Here is a 16,182-nt window from a genome sequence, read left to right as displayed (position 1 = left end):
CAGGGCGAACTGCGCAAGTGCACTGTGAGTGCAGAGTGATCACTGTGAGTGCAGGTCGAGCTGGTGAATGCTGTGAGTACATGGTGATCAAAGTGAGTGCATTGTGATCGCTGTGAGTGCAGAGTGAATGGTGTGAGTGCATGGTGATCACTGTGAGTGCAGGGTGAGCTTGAAAGTGAAGGACGAGAATGAGGAGAGATTTGTCTGAACGCAGGGTGCAATCCCAGACACTTGAGGTAACTTATCACCTAGATTGAAGCACCAAAATATTTCTTGTAGAAACACCCAATTCACCCTATCAAACGCTTTAGCTGCGTCAAAGTTCACGATTGTTAACGGTTTGTGGTTTCTAGTGGCCAGGTCGATTGTGCCTATTAGTTCATGGGTTAAGTCATGAAGATGTCTACCCTTAATAAAGCCCTTTTGATCCTCATGAATGTCTAGACCGATCACCCTCTCTAATCTCTTGGTGATTAACTGAGTAACAATGTTGTAATCCGAGTTGAGTAGGGAGATCGGTCTATATGATTCACATATCTTTGGGTCTTTATTAGGTTTTAATAATACGATTATGGTGGCTGCTTGCCATGATACAGGTAAAGCCGATTGTGAGATGTAAATAGAATTAAACATATCCAATAATATGGGCGCTAACTCTTCCTTTAAAATGGCGTGCATTTCATTAGGTAGAGTGTCGGGTCCTGCAGCTTTCCCTTTCTTCAAGTTTTTAATGCTTCCTTAAATTTCCTCAATCGTGAAGGGAGCTGAAAGTTATTTCCTATTTTTTTCACTAATACTTGAGAGATCAATATCTTGAAGGAAGGCAGCTATTTGATCAATATCTGGGCTCAGATTCTCTGTATAAAGATGTTGATAAAACCGTGAGAATGCTTGTTTAATCCCTCCCTCCTCTGTTATTCCTAGCCCCGTTTCCGGACACTTGATTTCTTTTATTGCATTCCTAGCTAGGTCGGCCCTTATTTTCCAGGCTAAAAATTTGTCAGAGCCTTCCCCATAATCATGGTTTGCAAATTTACTCGCCTCCCATTTTTGTTTTATCGTAATCTCTAAGTAGTCAGCTAAATTAGCCTTAGTCTTGGATAATTCCCCTTCGTTTATTATGTTATGATTATCATCTAGGACTCTCTGTGCTCTATTGACTGCCTTTTCTAGAACCTCAAGTTCTTTTTTTCCCCTTTTTCCTATGTGATGAACCAAGACCGATTAATATACCTCTGAGGTAGTCTTTAAAAGAACCGCAGACCGTGTCTAAAGGTGCAGACCCGAGGTTAATGTTGAAGAATTCCTTTGTGCAAAGTTATAGGGTGGTTATTATTGTTAAATCCAATAGTAAGGATCTATTCTTAGTCCATCTCCTTTCGTCTGTATTATGTTTTATCTCAAGATATAAAACAACTGCAGAATGGTCTGACAAATGTTCTGGTATGTGCAGTACCTTACTTATCTGCTGACTAATTGAAGATGAAACTAGAAAGAAATCTATTTGTGACCTATGGCCATGCTTTTTATTATAAAAAGTAAACCTCCCTGCTGCTTGACGAAGTTTGGGGCCCTTTGTAGACCAAATATCTATCAGGCCTAGGTCTTGCAATATTTTTTTCACTACCGCCCTCATTTTTGGGGTTGAGGCTGCTGACATCTTAGATGTAGAATCATGACTTGGATCCAAAATGGTATTAATATCACCCCCCATAATAATAGGAAGATTCACCTCAAGTAGATGTAAAAATAAAGTTTTCAGGGGGGCCATAATACCCCACTAAAGCTACCCAGAGAACCTGTACTTTAAGCTTAACTATGATCGACCTCCCTGATGGATCAACCAATGTTTCTCCCAGTACACTATGACATGTTTTTTTAAATCAAAATTGCTACCCCTTTTGTAGTAACTGATTGTGATGTATATAAACTGTAATCTAGCCAAGGTAAATATTTTATTATGTCTGGCCATTTCTCTTTTGTCAAATGTGATTCTTGAACAAGTATAATATTAGAATCACAGAGTCTCAGATACTCTAAAATTCTTTGTCTTCTAGGTATGACTCTTAATCCGTTGACATTCCATGTCATTATCTTCAGACCACTAATTTTATTCTGTATCGGCATACCAACAAATAAAATAAAACACTCTCCATGTTGCTTGGTAGACAAAAAAAACTAAATTACGGCTGTGACAATTGAGGACTTCTTTTTTTTCCCCTAATGCTCCCTCACCCTTTGTGAAATTTTTCTTGAGATTTTTATTTCCTTATCTGTGCCCCCCCTCACCCACCCTGGGGAACCCTTCCTTTTTTCCTGAGGTATAATATAACACCTCTTTTGGAGCCTTTCCCTGTCTCAGCGGGCATATGTGTTTTAAATAACTTGTTGATGTGGCTTTCCTTTAGTTCCATCTATAAAGGCTCTTACTTCGTTGGGATCTCTGAAATTGTGCATTTTATTATTTAGCATCACTCTCAGTGAAGCAGGAAATCTAACTGTTGTTGTTGCTCCTAACCCTTTTAGTTCAGGGATAAATGTACCAAGTTCCCACTGACGATCGAGCGTGGTGCGAGAAAGATCCGATCTAATACGGTACGACCAATCATTATTTTTATATCATCCTGCCTTCAATGCCCCTGTGAGTATCTTTTCCTTCAATGTGTACGTTCTAAAATTTACCAAAAGCCTCCTAGCTGACTTTCTGCCGGTATGAGCAATGAAGGGGTCGCGATGGACTCTCTGTATATCTTTTCTACAGAAGCTTGATCAAGATCACTGTTGTGCTATAAAAAAAGCGAGACAATAAATGATTTAATGTTACCCCCTTCTGCCCCATCTGGAACTTTTAGGATTCTGATGTTATTGTGTCTTGCGTTATTTTCAAGAAATTCAATTTTATCTTTCAATTCTTGTTCATTTTTTTGTAATTTAGTGATCCCCATCGGTAAAACCGAGATTCTCCTCTTGGGAAAAAACACCGCATCCTGGGGAGATAATTGGTGGCCTGACATTCTGGGCCCACCCCCCAAGCCAAAAGACTGTGTTAAAAATCTAGGTGTCTGGGTCGACTCGGCTCTAAAATATACCATCCACACCAAGAAAGTGGCTGCCACGTGCTTCGGCATCTTACGCAACATCAGGCCTATCCTGAAGTTCTTTGACTGCCGCACCCGCCAGCTCATCGTCCAGGCGACGATCCTTTCTAGACTGGACTATGCCAGTTCTCTCCTTTTGGGAGCGAACGTGGCCGAAACCACCAGACTGCAGAGAGTCCAGAATGCGGCTGCCAGGGCTTTGGTCGGCCTCCCTCGCCATTCTTCAGTCTCAGGAACCTTGAGAAAACTGCATTGGCTCCCGGTGGGAAAAAGGATCCAGTTCAAGGCTTTATGTTTAGCCTTCAAGATCCTCAAAACCGCCTCTCCCCCACTGCTGAGTCCCCTCTTGTCTGAGTACACACCTAGCAGATCTCTCCGCTCAGAGGGACAACATCTAGTGATCATTCCCCGCACTAGACTTGCCAGAGTTGGTGGCCGATCTTTCAGCCTCCTTGCTGCCAAGCTATGGAACAGCTTGCCTGTAACCATACGGGGGATGCATGATCTTTTAGCCTTTAGAAAGGCCATCAAAACCCATCTTTTCCAATAATCTGTTTTCTTTGTGCACCTTCATTCTGCATTCTGGTCAGTTCGTAGCGCCGGGACGCCCCTTGGCTGGGGCAGCCGTGCGCTATACAAATTCCCATAACATTAACAAATTCCCATAACATTAACAACATCTGATTAGAGACCACCTTTGCTGCAAGTTGACCGTATGCTTGCTCCATAACCCCGACCCTCTCAACTAAAGAATTGATCTTGACTTCCATCGATGCACATTGCCCTTGGATTTTTTTTGTATTCTCTTCCATCAACTCACATTGCCCTTGAATTTTGTTTTGGTCTTCTTCAGAAACAAGGAACCTTTGTTTGATCTCTGCATACATAGTTAACATTAGTTTCCCCAGATCTTGAGGGAATTCCTGTATCCGCTCTGAAGTTAGGCCAGTACCATCGTCCGGGGGGGCAAAATGAGAGTTCTGCCATCGGCAGACAACTTTGATCCCTCTGAGTACTTTCAACAAGGTTCACTGTATGGTCATCCGTGTCTACAGATGCAGAGTCCTCCAATCCTGTTAGCAATCCAAAGCTGTTTTTTAGCGACAGCACCCTCCTGGCGTGCTGCTTTTAAATCTTCATTCATTTTCTGGCTTAGTTCTGATACTAGGACAGACGTACTCTGACTTTGATTTGGAGCTACAAAGCTAGTTGAGTAGTTGGAAGGAGACTGCAGGGATTTCACTTTAAAATATGAGCGTAGAGACGGTGTACTTTTTAGCTTTTTACCTTTCCCTTTAGGTGCTTTCTCTTTCTCTTTTTCTATCTCTTTCTCCTTACTTGCCGAGCTCCCTGACTTACTTTTCGTTATAGAGCCTTCTATTTCAGATATTGGAGAAGGTAACTTGTCGCCTTTGGCCTCTTTTAGGTCTTTAGGTAAAATTATTTGAACCGCCGGGTTTCCCTGTGCTCCTTTTACACTGGCCACCAAGTCTTCTACGCCCCAAACTCCTCTACTTCTTAGTGTATATCTATTGACTGCTAGAACTTTTGTAGACTTTTTTTTGCTGCAATTTCCTCCCCCTGCTTCTCCTCTTTTTTTTATCTCTTCTGCCTTTCTGGCCTAGCACCTCACTTAAACTCCCGTCCTCCGTTCCCTCCTTTATAACTTTAAGGTCTTTTTGACCTCCCTTCTTCTGTTTCTTTACCGGGGTCATGAGAGACTGTGTGTACCTTGCATTATTTAAGTCTCTGTCTGCCTCAGTCGTGATTGATTCCTCTTTGTTCAACCCAGGACCCAGATGAAGTTTCAAATTGTCCACAAGTAGAGGAAAATAAACAAAATGGGATTGCTCCCTGGCCACTAAAAACAAAGATTTTCCCCGTAAACCCCAGGGCTGAAACCCAGGCCTCGTGGCTGCAGAGCGGGTCCTCCTGAAACGCATCACTGCTTCCCTCCATACACTCCCCAGTGCTGTTGTTTCCCCTTTCCCAGCCACGCTGGAAAGCGGCTTTCCAGTAAACAGTTTGAAACAAATCCGTACACGGAAGGAGAAAAAGACCAACAAAAAAAAACACGGCAGACTGCCGCTCGGCAATGTGCTCAGCAATACGATGGCGATCTTCACTCCTTTCTCCTTTCTCCTTATGCCCGCAATCCTCTCTCTGCTTTCCACTTCTGCCAGGTCTCTAGGTCTTTGCCCCCCTACCGCTTGCTCTTGCCCGAGTTCCGAGGTTACAGCTGCGGAGCGGCTTCTCCTGAACTGTACCGCTGCTTCAGTCCAAGCACTGCCCAGCAAACCCCGGCTCTATCACTCAGGCCCCACCTGCATCTGCGCCGAGAATCGGCCGCTTGTTGATACTAGCGGTCATGTGCTGCGCATATAGACCAAACCTGTGGGGGCTCCACTAAACCCCCCCGCCAAACCTCTCCGCCTCCACAGCTTCTGCAAAGGTCCCTCGAACTCCGTGCACCATCAGATCCCGTTGATTCATTTCAATCTGCCACATCAAACGTGCACCCGCCAAGACGAGTCAAAGCTTCCGACCGCCTCTACTCAGCGGCCGCCATGTTCCCCTCCACCGTGCCTGTCAATTTTAGGTGTGTGTTATGGTGATTTTATATGTAAATGGTGTGAAGGTGTAAAGGGTGGATAAGTTATTCATTTTGTATTGATTAATTATTAAATATATTAAAATTACTTTCCATTATTCATTATTAATTATTGATTGTAAGTGAGTAATTAATTTTATGTGTGTGTTGTGGTGTTTATATGTAAATGGTGTGAAAGGTGGTAAGTAAGTAATTTTTTATGGTTTAATTAATACCTATTTATAAATTAATGTCCATTAATTAATTAGTAAATATTATTTTAATTGTGTAATTAATTTTAGGTGTGTGGTGTGGATATTATAGTGTTAATTAATGTGTAAATAATGATTTTGTATTATATTTGGTAATAATAATATATTTAAATGTATATATTAATTATACTAATATTGGAAATTAACTCTCATGAAAATGTTTATTTTATGTTTTTATTGTTGTAGGATCCAGCGCATTCCCTACTGCTGCACTCATTGGAGAGGGAATAGTAATTTTTACCTCAACGCTATCTAACGTTTTCCCTACTGTTGCACTCACTGGAGTGGGAATAGGAATTTTTACCCCTAGGGTATCCAGCACTTTCCCTACTGTTGCGCTCACTGGAGTGGGAATAGTAATTTTTACCCCTTTGCTATCCAACGCTTTCCCTACTGTTGCACTCATTAGAGTGGAAATAGTCATTTCTACCTCTACGCTATACAGTGCTTTCCCTACTGTTGCACTCACTGGAGTGGGAATAGTAATTTTTACCCCTTTGCTATCCAACGTTTTCACTACTTTTGTGTATATTTTGTTATTAAATGTATGTTTTAATCTTTTTTTAATAGTTTAATGTGTTAATTAAATATAGAATATTTTACTTAATTTTTTATTATTTACATATGTGTATATTTTATTAGTTTATCATTTAAATAAAGATAATAGTTAATAATATGTATTTAAGTAAATACATGTATGTATATGTACACACTTTTTTGTGTTTATATTTATTAAATTAAGTTTATTCGTTATAATTAGGTAACATATACATTAAATAAAAAATTTTGTGTTAATAATATATTATTCAATAAAATTTATTTAAGTTATGTAACATTTTTAAAGCCAATATTTTTTACTTCTCTATTTTTTACATCGATATTTTTGTGTCAATATTATTGTACTTACCTCTTCATGTATAGAAAGTCAATATTTTTGTTATCGATATTTTCACATCACTATTTTTTTCATCAATGTTTTTTCTATCGATATTTTAACATGGAACCCAGGGATGGGACCCTGGTGAACAAGCGATACATATTTATTTGTTTATTTGTCAGATTTGTAATGCGCATAGCTGCCCCAGCGACGAGGCGTCCCAGCTCAAACACAGACTCCTAAGCGAGAACCAAAGAAAGCTAAAGATTACACAGGGAAAAGCCAGGTCTTTATTGCTTTTCGAAAGGCAAGGTGATTCTGAATGGCTCTGATGGACACAGGGAGCGATTTCCAAAGTTGCGCAGCCAGGCTGTGAAAGGAACGACCACTCGATCTAGCTTTCAGAACACGAGGAGTGCAGACCAGCGCTAAATCCGCTGATCTTAAAGGACGCTATGGCACATAGAACTCCAACAAATTGGCCAACCCCAAGGGCGCTTGTGACGTCAAAATCCTATGGGTCACATAAAGCGACTTGAATGGAATGCGCTTCTCAGCGGGTAGCCAAGGAAATTTGCGAAGCACATGTGAAACTGAGCAGGCTTTCGGGAGAGCCACCAGGATGCGAGCTACTGCATTCTGTACTCTCTGTAAACGCTTGACACTTTTGTATTGTATTGTAAGGGGAGCTTGTAAAGCGCACTGACACCGTGGGTTTCCTGGCGCTGGTTGAATGCTGAAGGACCAGAGGGATTTAGCCAGATTCAGGGAAGAGCCATGTTTTTAGGGATTTACGGAAAAGAATGAGAGAGTTAGAGGTTTTGAGAGAGAGGGGAAAGGAGTTCCAAAGTTTAGGGGCCAGGAATGCGAATCTCCGGCCTCCAGATCTGCAAAGTTTGATGGGGGGGATGAGTAGGAAGTGAAGGTGGGAAGATCTCAGGTTCCGTGAAGGACAATAGGGCCTGATAAGAGATTTCAGAAAGACGGGACAGGAGCCAGATAAAAATTTAAAGGTGAGGCAGCCGATCTTAAAGGCTGCCCTCGAGATGACAGGGAGCCAATGCAGTTTAGAAAGAAGGGGTTTGGCGGATTGCCACTTCGGAATCCCAAGGGCCAGTCTCGCCGCTTGATTTTGAACAGATTGTAGTCTGGAGAGAGATGTTTTAGGCAGACCGTGGTAAATAGAGTTCAAAAAATCTAAGCGGGAGAGGACAAGGGCCATAATTACTTGCAGAAGAGCTTCAGGAGTGAGGAGATAGGACACCTTCCTGATCCTGCACAGCTGGAACATGCAGGAGGAGACCACCGTCCCCACTTGGGGCCCGAGGGAGAGGCCGAAGTCAATAGTGACCCCGAGACTTTTTACTGAGGCCACAGGGGTGGGGGGGGGGCAAGTTCTGCCGGCCAAAAGTACGGACCCCAGTGGGTAGAGCTCCTGCCAGGAAGAAGGAGCTCCGTCTTTCCGGGATTCAATTTGAGCTGGTTTTGACACATCCACTGTAGGATGTGGGACATGGCTGCCTGGAAGTTAGGAATAGCAGAGGGGGAATCGAGAGGAAAGATGAGTTGCAGGTCGTCCGCGTAGTTAAAAACGGTGATGTCCCACTGCCTCAGAGAAAAAAGGAGGGGTCGAAGATAGAGGTTAAAGAGAAGAGGGGATAAGGAGGAGCCCTGAGGGACCCCGCAGGGCAAGTGCTCCCTAGGAGCTCTAATAGTGCCCAGGCTGAGGGTCTGAGACCTCCCGGTCAGGAAGGATTTGACCCATGCCAGCGCCAGGCCCTGGATGCCAGCCTGCTCGACACGGTGGAGGAGGATGTTGTGGTCCACCGTGTCGAAAGCGCCTGACAGATCTAATAAAACCAAGGCCTGGGGGGTACCCTTGTCAGCGCCGTCACTCAAGGCATCCAGCACGGCCAAGCACTAGCCTTGTTGGCTCCCAATTATAGGCAATTGCCATAATCCAGTCTGGATAGACTAACAGCCTGGATAATAGTTTGGCGCACCTTTGGAGGAAAAAAAAACAACAACGGCTTCAGGCCTCGCATAAGACCAAAACACGCACCAGCAACTACCTTCGATTGGGAATCAAATGTCAGGCCACTGTCAAACCACGCGCCCAGGTTTTTCACAGTCACCTTGGGCAAGGGGGCAGGTTTAAGACGGTCTGGCCAACAATGCTTGGACCACAGTCCCTGGTCCTTCCCGAACAATATGATCTCGGACTTACTAGTGTTCAACTGCAAGCAGTTTAACGCCATCCAGTCCGCAATCGCTGAGAGATCGTCTTTAAACTTGTCCAGATTAATACGGCATTTATTTGAGAAATCGATCACCAATTGGGTATCGTCGGCATACGACACCAGTGACAAACACCTTTCTTTGGCTAGCACAGCTAAGGGCTGGACATAGATGTTGAACAATAAACGGCTCAACACTGAGCCCTGTGGCACCCCCTGATGCAAAGCAAACTCCTGAGAATGGAAAGGAGGCACAAGAAATTGGAAAGACCTCCCCTCCAGAAAGGACCGGAACCAGTCCAACGCTACATCCCTAATGCCAATTTCCTGTAGGCGTTTTAGGAGTATCGCATGGGAGACTGTATCAAAAGTGGAGCTTAGGTCCAATAGGACCAAGGCCGCTGAGTCACCGACATCCAGCTTTGCCCGGATGGCTTTCGTAACTACCAACAAAGCAGAGTCAGTGCTGTGGCGAGCTCGGAAACCATGCTGTGATGGATTCAAGATGGCATTCTGCTCAACAAACTTAGTAAGAATGGAGTTCACATGGGGTTCACCAACTTCGCCAGGAAAGGCAGTTGTGAGATGGGGCGATAATTGCCTGACTCTGTCGGCTTCAAGGAGGGTTTTTTAAGCAGAGGGATGACTTTTGCGTGTTTCCACACCCCAGGTACGGAAGCTGGTGCCAAAGAAAGATTGACCAGGTCAATATTCAGCTGGGAGAGAAGAGTGTGAAACTGACGAAAATGAGCCGGTGTCAAAGGGTCAGCCGGCGAGCCCGATTTAACCTTTGAACAGAGAAACTCAAACTCTGTATATGTCAACGGAGGAAAAGAAGACAGGGTGTTTCCCCTGATGGAGGAAGTAGCCCCCAAAACCGCAACCTCAGCTGAAAAAACCAGGGTAGGTAGCTCAAGATAAATCTTTTCAACTTTATTAACAAAGTACCTGGCCAGCTCATTACACTGCTTATTTGAAGAGATCGGAGAGGACCCCATAGTACCACCGCTCTTCATCCCCTTCAACAAAGAGAAGATAGTCTTGGCGGGGTTAGTACTAGCCAGAATCTTATCGGCCACAAACTCTGCTTGAGCTCTCCAAATGAGCTTATGGTACTGTTTAATAGCTGCACGATATTTGTTTTTTGCTACCCCATCATAGGAGAGTCTCCATGCATGTTCCAGCTGCTTGCATCCCTTTTTGGCTATGATTAGAGAGTCATTAAACCAAGGGTTGGATGGCATGCGCATCTCCCCCCCAGTTTAGCTGGGATACAACTATCCAAGCAGGACGTTACCTACTCATCAAAGCAAAAGTTTGCCGCCTCCACATCCGGTGGTAGCTGGGGCCTATGACTAGCAAGCCATGCTGAGAAAAGACCTGTGTCTAACTTGTGCCAGGTGCGTTTTAGGATAGGAGTAGGGTGAACCAGATCTACTTTCCCCAGCAGCCGCAGCGAGAATGGGACCAAAAAATGGTCAGTCCAAGTCTGCGGAGCCGGCGGGAAGATCGTAAGGCAGCTTAGATTTGAGAATAAGGGGTCTAGCAAGTGGCCAGCCACATGCGTGGATGCCCGAACCTGCTGGGCCAGCTGATAGGCCTCTAGATCTGCCAGAAAACTGGTGATCTCCGCCTTCCCTCTATTCTCCAGATGGAGATTGAGGTCCCCTAAGATAGTAAAATTTGCTGCCCTGCTCGCATATAGCTCAACTTTATTCAATAAGTCTTCACTAAAAAGACTGGAAGGGCCGGGGGGGGACGGTAGATGAGAAAGCCAGTCATAGTAAAGTTAGGATTTAAAGTGATTTTGAACAGTGCACTTTCGCATCCTGCTATATACTCCTTCCTGAAACTGCAATTGTAGACATCCTTAGCAATGATTGCAATACCGCCCCCTCTACTGTCCCTTCTTGCTTACTCTTTCCATCACGTACGCTTGGGGAAGGGCCAGCCAAGACTCTGCCACCGAGTCAGGCGTGAGCTAAGTCTCTGTCAGGAATAAAACATCCGGGGCCTCCTCCATTAAAAGGTCGAAGACGTCAGCATATGTATTCTTAATTCCAGCAGTCAATAGAAGTAAAACATCTGAACAATAGAAAATTTAGCTGACTGTGTTGGATCTGAAAATGAAGTGTACACATGTGTGAAACAGTCCTGGCATGAAAGACAATTGCGGACCTCAGGAATAGTGTTTGCGATAAAGGAGTGCCATCTGCAATGATGACTGAATTGGCAAATGCTTGCAGTCAAAAACTCCTACTGTATGAGAGAAATGTAGCTATGACACAGGGAAAATGCCACTCATTGTATGTCCATCAGTGACTCTGGCATGGTGCTTTACTGCTGCACTTGACTAGTGATACTTGCTATGCAACAGGATTAGCTTTCTTCTGAGCTGGCCGCCATTAATTCCATTGGATTTAGGGAATGTACCAGTGCCCAGGAAGGTAGAGCGAGTCTGTACCTTTACATGGGTGCATATAACATGAGAAAGGTAGGTGAAGTTAATTCCTGCTCCCATTGTGCAACCATATACAGAAACACAACTGGCGGACTGCAGTATCTCCCTAGTATCTCTTACTCAGACATAGCAAAAGGAATTAACCTCTTCTGTATATCCTCTCCCTCTACTTAAAGCAGTTATTCCCACATGATTATGGGTAAAGCAAAAAAGCCTGAGTCCAATGTTATAGAAAAGTTGTGCCTGTCTTTGGCTTTTTCAAGGTGCTGAGCTGTGTGTCATTGGATGCTGGCATGATGAAAAGTTGCTGGGGATAGATGTAGTGCAGAGGCTGTCAATTTAATATTTTACGGAATTTCCAACAGTTAGTTTAAATGTTGTCAATTTATTTTTTTTTTATTTTTTTTTTGTTAAAGAGACCTTTATTGTCCAGCATACAGTGTACACAGCTCCATAGCTTACAACCCAGCCGGGCCAGCTGCAGGTAATGAACTTTGTGGCTCACAGAATGTATATACACAGCTGTAATTCCGGCAACCCTGGGGTCCGGCAGCGTAAATCAACATTGCGCAGTACAACATGACTTGTATACACTTGATATCTAGTAATTGTGTGGTCTGTGGGTTTTGTTTTTTTGACATGTGCGTAGTGTCTCGAGGTGGTTGCGCTGATGCTACCTTCGTTTATAGCTGCGGTGTCTGCCGCGTCCATCACTACCAATGTGTCGTATCTGCGAACATATCTGTGCGGGGTGACATTGTGACTGGCACGGCGCCGTTCGAGGGAGCTTAGAGGGTGTTCAGCGACCGAGTGCAGATGGGGCGTGTAACCTCCAAATGTGAAATTGATCTGCATCTCAGTGTCTAGACGGGGTGCCCAAACTTCGGCTGTCCCATCCGTGCGTACCCAATGGCGGGAAGTAGCATAAAGCGCGAAGATGTATGCGCACGGACATGGTCCAGTTGAGTATGTATCTGTATCAACAATTAACTACAAAACAGGGACGTGGGGTTCATAAGAGGCAGGTAGGGAATGGTTCATGCAGAGTTGGCCGTAGTGTCGAAGAGGTAGAAATCTGAATCAGCGTGTCAGTCGTGTCTCGCGGGGTATGCAACTGGGGAGGGCCGGGACTCAGGAATGTACGGGTCGCCTGCGCAGTGGGGCCCCAATGGGGGGGGGGTGTCCCCCGAGTGACTGGAGGGTGTAGCCGTCCAATGTATGGGTCGGGCCACTGCCGTCGCCACTCTCGCAGCGGCGCAGCCCCGGGAGTGTGGTATGTCATCAACAATGCGTGTTATGAAAGCGCTAGTCAGACGGTGTGTCGAGTCCGATGGTGAGAGGGAGTCGCCTGGTGTATCATGAGTGCTTAGTGTGGAGTTACATCAGATAATGAGGGCGGCAGCATATGGTTCCTCACGTGATCCCCTGTTCCGTGCATTTCTGTATGAAGGAGTGTAAAATGTCCTCCCACTGTTGCGCTATGGGAAACTTTCTGAGCCCTGCTGTCTCTTCCCGCCGCAAAGCAGAGCCCTCAGCCCGCGCCCAGTTCATCAATGACAGGTGCCAGTGCCGGAGGTGGGGGGGTGCGGTCGCTTTCCATCTCTTGGTAAGTAGTCTTTTGGCTGTGATGAGGCCGAGATCCCAGTATCTAGCCTGGACTCTATTGAGGTGTGTGCGCTTATACAGCCCTAATATACAGGCTTCCCACGTATGCGATACCTGCTCCCCAGTACAAAGTCGGAGTATCATGGTCACACCGTCCCAGTACTGTTGGAGGGCAGGGCAGAGCCAGAGCATGTGAAGTAAATCAGCGCCGATGAGAGAGCAGCGGCCACAGGCAGTGTCTGCTACTGAGAAGTATTTATTGATTAATCCGGCATTTATTTGAGAAATCGATCACCAATTGGGTATCGTCGGCATACGACACCAGTGACAAACACCTTTCTTTGGCTAGCACAGCTAAGGGCTGGACATAGATGTTGAACAATAAACGGCTCAACACTGAGCCCTGTGGCACCCCCTGATGCAAAGCAAACTCCTGAGAATGGAAAGGAGGCACAAGAAATTGGAAAGACCTCCCCTCCAGAAAGGACCGGAACCAGTCCAACGCTACATCCCTAATGCCAATTTCCTGTAGGCGTTTTAGGAGTATCGCATGGGAGACTGTATCAAAAGTGGAGCTTAGGTCCAATAGGACCAAGGCCGCTGAGTCACCGACATCCAGCTTTGCCCGGATGGCTTTCGTAACTACCAACAAAGCAGAGTCAGTGCTGTGGCGAGCTCGGAAACCATGCTGTGATGGATTCAAGATGGCATTCTGCTCAACAAACTTAGTAAGAATGGAGTTCACATGGGATTCGCCAACTTCGCCAGGAAAGGCAGTTGTGAGATGGGGCGATAATTGCCTGACTATGTCGGCTTCAAGGAGGGTTTTTTAAGCAGAGGGATGACTTTTGCGTGTTTCCACACCCCAGGTACGGAAGCTGGTGCCAAAGAAAGATTGACCAGGTCAATATTCAGCTGGGAGAGAAGAGTGTGAAACTGACGAAAATGAGCAGGTGTCAAAGGGTCAGCCGGCGAGCCCGATTTAACCTTTGAACAGAGAAACTCAAACTCTGTATATGTCAACGGAGGAAAAGAAGACAGGGTGTTTCCCCTGATGGAGGAAGTAGCCCCCAAAACCGCAACCTCAGCTGAAAAAACCAGGGTAGGTAGCTCAAGATAAATCTTTTCAACTTTATTAACAAAGTACCTGGCCAGCTCATTACACTGCTTATTTGAAGAGATCGGAGAGGACCCCATAGTACCACCGCTCTTCATCCCCTTCAACAAAGAGAAGATAGTCTTGGCGGGGTTAGTACTAGCCAGAATCTTATCGGCCACAAACTCTGCTTGAGCTCTCCAAATGAGCTTATGGTACTATTTAATAGCTGCACGATATTTGTTTTTTGCTACCCCATCATAGGAGAGTCTCCATGCATGTTCCAGCTGCTTGCATCCCTTTTTGGCTATGATTAGAGAGTCATTAAGCCAAGGGTTGGATGGCATGCGCATCTCCCCCCCAGTTTAGCTGGGATACAACTATCCAAGCAGGACGTTACCTACTCATCAAAGCAAAAGTTTGCCGCCTCCACATCCGGTGGTAGCTGGGGCCTATGACTAGCAAGCCATGCTGAGAAAAGACCTGTGTCTAACTTGTGCCAGGTGCGTTTTAGGATAGGAGTAGGGTGAATCAGATCTACTTTCCCCAGCAGCCGCAGCGAGAATGGGACCAAAAAATGGTCAGTCCAAGTCTGCGGAGCCGGCGGGAAGATCGTAAGGCAGCTTAGATTTGAGAATAAGGGGTCTAGCAAGTGGCCAGCCACATGCGTGGATGCCCGAACCTGCTGGGCCAGCTGATAGGCCTCTAGATCTGCCAGAAAACTGGTGATCTCCGCCTTCCCGCTATTCTCCAGATGGAGATTGAGGTCCCCTAAGATAGTAAAATTTGCTGCCCTGCTCGCATATAGCTCAACTTTATTTAATAAGTCTTCACTAAAAAGACTGGAAGGGCCGGGGGGGGACGGTAGATGAGAAAGCCAGTCATAGTAAAGTTAGGATTTAAAGTGATTTTGAACAGTGCACTTTCGCATCCTGCTATATACTCCTTCCTGAAACTGCAATTGTAGACATCCTTAGCAATGATTGCAATACCGCCCCCTCTACTGTCCCTTCTTGCTTACTCTTTCCATCACGTACGCTTGGGGAAGGGCCAGCCAAGACTCTGCCACCGAGTCAGGCGTGAGCTAAGTCTCTGTCAGGAATAAAACATCCGGGGCCTCCTCCATTAAAAGGTCGAAGACCTCAGCATATGTATTCTTAATTCCAGCAGTCAATAGAAGTAAAACATCTGAACAATAGAAAATTTAGCTGACTGTGTTGGATCTGAAAATGAAGTGTACACATGTGTGAAACAGTCCTGGCATGAAAGACAATTGCGGACCTCAGGAATAGTGTTTGCGATAAAGGAGTGCCATCTGCAATGATGACTGAATTGGCAAATGCTTGCAGTCAAAAACTCCTACTGTATGAGAGAAATGTAGCTATGACACAGGGAAAATGCCACTCATTGTATGTCCATCAATGACTCTGGCATGGTGCTTTACTGCTGCACTTGACTAGTGATACTTGCTATGCAACAGGATTAGCTTTCTTCTGAGCTGGCCGCCATTAATTCCATTGGATTTAGGGAATGTACCAGTGCCCAGGAAGGTAGAGCGAGTCTGTACCTTTACATGGGTGCATATAACATGAGAAAGGTAGGTGAAGTTAATTCCTGCCCCCATTGTGCAACCATATACAGAAACACAACTGGCGGACTGCAGTATCTCCCTAGTATCTCTTACTCAGACATAGCAAAAGGAATTAACCTCTTCTGTATATCCTCTCCCTCTACTTAAAGCAGTTATTCCCACATGATTATGGGTAAAGCAACAAAGCCTGATGCCAATGTTATAGAAAAGTTGTGCCTGTCTTTGGCTTTTTCAAGGTGCTGAGCTGTGTGTCATTGGATGCTGGCATGATGAAAAGTTGCTGGGGATAGATGTAGTGCAGAGGCTGTCAATTTAATATTTTACGGAATTTCCAACAGTTAGTTTAAATGTTGTC

The 16,182-nt window shown here is 45.1% G+C and overlaps 1 pseudogene; it reads left to right on the top strand.

Moving 5' to 3' along the window:
• LOC144828196 (olfactory receptor 6F1-like) overlaps positions 1-16,182 on the top strand; it is a 29,690-nt pseudogene that overhangs the window by 224 nt on the left and 13,284 nt on the right.

This window comes from Lissotriton helveticus, chromosome 4_1 (genome assembly GCF_964261635.1).
Source record: "Lissotriton helveticus chromosome 4_1, aLisHel1.1, whole genome shotgun sequence".
NCBI lineage: Eukaryota > Metazoa > Chordata > Amphibia > Caudata > Salamandridae > Lissotriton > Lissotriton helveticus.
The sequence above is the reverse complement of the archived record's forward strand: the minus strand, read 5'-3'. Positions and strand labels throughout refer to the sequence as shown.